Source organism: Sander lucioperca, chromosome 5 (assembly GCF_008315115.2).
Source record: "Sander lucioperca isolate FBNREF2018 chromosome 5, SLUC_FBN_1.2, whole genome shotgun sequence".
Classification (NCBI taxonomy): domain Eukaryota; kingdom Metazoa; phylum Chordata; class Actinopteri; order Perciformes; family Percidae; genus Sander; species Sander lucioperca.
This window is the reverse complement of record NC_050177.1, coordinates 44067946-44071738: the sequence shown is the minus strand read 5'-3', so window position 1 is coordinate 44071738 and position 3793 is coordinate 44067946.

Sequence of the window (3793 nt, the reverse complement as noted above, 5' to 3'; positions counted from 1 at the left end):
TAGGATGTCAAAGAAAGTGTGGAAGAACATGCAAATTCCACACCAAAAAAAACCAGCCCAGCTGGGCATCAAGTTCAGGGATGCAAAGCCTACTTGGCAGTCTTATTTGCATCAGTGCTAACCTCTGAGCCATCATACAAGCAACAGTTTTACGTAGAAAACATTCATAGCAGAATATTTTGCAAAAAGCCATTAAAAAGTAATGGTATAGTACGTCTGAAAAGTCATCAAAAGTCATAGTATTGTATGTTGAAAAAAGTCATGTATTGCATGTCGAAAAAAGTCATAGTATAGCATGTCGAAAAAAGTCACAAAAAAGTAATAGTATAGTATGTAAAAAAAGGCATAGTATAGTATGTCTAAAAAGCCATAGTATAGGATGTCAAAGAAAGTCTGGAAGAACATGCAAATTCCACACCAAAAAAAACCAGCCTGGGTTTGGAATCAAACCAGAGTTCAGGGCTGCAGAGCCTACTTGGTGGTCTTACTTGTATCAGTTGTAACCTCTGAGCCATCACTCATGCAAAATTATGATGTAGAAAACATTCATAGCATTACATGTTGGAAAAAGCCATTTAAAAGTAATGGTATAGTACATCTAAAAAGTCATCAAAAGTCATAGTATTGTAAGTTGAAAAAAGTCATGAAAAAGGCAAAAGGTATGTCGAAAAAAGTCACAAAAAAGTCATAGTATAGTATGTTGAAAAAAGTCCTAACAAATTCACGGTATAGTATGTCAAAAAAAGTAATAAAAAAGTAATAGTATAGTATGTTGAAAAAGTCATAAAAAAGTCATAGTATAGTATGTCGAAAAAAGTCATGAAAAAGTCATAGTATTGTATGTCGAAAAAAGTCATAAAAGTCATACTATAGTATGTTAATAAAGTCATAGTATTGTATTTCGAAAACGGTCATAGTATAGTATGTTAAAAAAGTCATAGTATGGTATCTCGAAATAAGACAGAAAAGGCATAGAATAGCATGTTGAAACAATTCATGAAAAATCATAGTATAGTATGCCGAAAAAAGTAATTAATAGTCATAGTATAGCATGCCGACAAAAGTAATAAAAAAGTCATAGTATAGAATGTTAAAAAAGTTATGATGAAGTATGTCGAAAAAAGTCATAGTATAGTATGTCGAAAAAAGTCATAGTATAGTATGTCAAAAAAAGTCATGAAAAAGTGCGTTTCATAAATTAGCGGAAATATGACCGCATACCACCAGATAAGGTAACGTCATGGTTTTAAACATGCTGTTAATGTCGCAGTTTGGTCATGATTAGGCACCAAAACTACTTAGTTAAGTTTAGAAAAATATGGTGGTTTGGGTTAAAATGAGGGATTCAATTCCATGCATGCAGAACACAATGTAATGCCAATCAATTACATTAACCACTTAGCCAGGTCATCTGCTTTGATGTGACTCACGGTAAAGGTCCAAGCCAGGTCTTCCCCTGATCATGTACATAGGCTTGGTAAGTCTGGAGAAGCAGGATCAATGCTCACATTCTCTGTTTATTAACATACTATACTGTGACTTTTTTCGACATACATACTGTGACTTTTTTCGACATACTATACTATGACTTTTTTGCGACATTCTATACTATGGCTTTTATCGACATACTATACTATGAATTTTTTTGGACCTTTATCGACATACTATACTATGAATTTTTTTGGACCTTTTTCAACATACTATACTATGAATTTTTTTTGGACCTTTTTCAACATACTATACTGTGACTTTTTAACAGAGTATACTTTTACTTTTTTCAACATATTATATTATGACATTTTTCATCATACTATACTAAGAACATCAGATCACAAGCATTTTTGTGGGAGAAACTGATACCACTGATCCAAAGAGAGTTATTTGAAACACAAATAGTTATATTATTACCATGTAAACTTGTGAGAAAAACATACTGCAGTGCGATTGGGATGAGATATAAACCCACACATGGAGTACAACAGATTAGCAAGCCGTTGCATTAACCACTCGGCCACTTCGTCTGCTTTGAGGTGTTTTCATAGTAAAAGTCCAATCCAGGTCCAGAATCTTCTGTGTTTTTGACTTGTGACACCAATTAAACTAAATCCTGCAACTGTATGTTGGTTTCTGGTTGCTTTACAACCACATTTTGGGCGTGGTTTACATGAAGAAGAGATTGTTGTTCAGCAATATTTGATACAACAATGTCGAAAATATAGCATGACTTTGTTCAACATACTATAATATGACTTTTTTCGACATACTATGCTATGACTTTTTTACTTTTTTCAACATACTATACTATGACTTTTGTAGACTTTTTCTTGATATACTATACTCGGACTTTTTTCGACAAACTATATGACTTTTTATGACTTTTTCGACATACTATACTATGACTTTTTATCAACATACTATACTAAGAAAATTAGATCACAAGCATTTTTATGGGAGAAACTGATAGTACTGATCCAAAGAGAGTTGTTGAAATGTAGATAGTTATATTGTTACCATGTAAACTTGTAAACTTAAACCATATTATGATGTACAGTCAACTTAACAATAATGAAGTAACATTTATTAAATAATAATGCAAACAAGAATGTGATGAGGTGTGGTTGTCAGTATCAGTGATGTATGAGAGTGTATGGATGCAGTGAAGAATGTGTGGTGCATGTTGTCAGTAGCTAACACAGGCGGGGTTAAATAGCCTGGGAGGAGTCATCTCGTTATCGCCTCAGCCACAAACCTGCAAGTTCACAAGACAGACCACAGTATGCATACACGACAACAAGCTCAGGGCCGTCACATTTTTTTAACCTTAAAATATTCCATTTTGTTTAATATATTATTGGTATTATTCAACATTGCAATGAAATTCGAACTAATTAAAACCAATCCCACATTTGTTCAACTATTCGTATTACTTCACTTCTTCTTACGCAATTATTAAAGGTCCCAAGACATGGTGCTCTTTGGATGCTTTTATATAGGCCTCAGTGGTCCCCTAATACTGTATCTGAAATCTCTTTCCCAAAATTCAGCCTTGGTGCAGAATTACAGCCACTAGAGCCAGTCCCACAATGAGCTTTCCTTAGGATGTGCCATTTCTGTGTCTGTAGCTATTGAGGAGGAGAGAGGGGGGGGACAAGGTGGAGGGTGGGGGTGTGGCCTGGACCAACTGCCACTTTGCCCGTTTGAAAGCCATGATGTCTCTCTCTCATGGGTGGGCCAAATTCTCTGGGCGGGCAAAGCAGAGAAAGGGGAGGTAACCTTTCCCCTTATGACCTCATAAGGAGCAAGATTCCAGATTGGCCCATCTGAGCTTTCATTTTCTCAAAGGCAGAGCAGGAAACCCAGGGCTCGGTTTATACCCATCACCATTTCTAGCCACTGGGGGACCATAGGCAGGCTGGGGGAACTCATATTAATGTTAAAAAACCTCATAAAGTGAAATTTTCATGTCATGGGACCTTTAAAGCAATCCAGTTCTAGCTCTAGCAATTTAGCTTTTCAGCATTAACAAGCATTTTCTGCAGGAAGTGCATTTTCTAGTTATATTTGATTATTGATGAATCGATGTGTAAGCAGCATTTTAATGTTGTGAATAGTTTTGTTTACTTAATGTACAGTTTGGTAGTTTTGTCCAGTGGTTTCCAACCTGGGGGTCGGGCCTCTCGAAAGGGTAACACGATAAATCTGAGAGGTCTTGAGATGAGTAATGGGAGAGGAAAGAATAACAAGGGCCCTGTTCAGACCAGTGTCTTGGGTGATTCGATCACAAGTGGGCAGC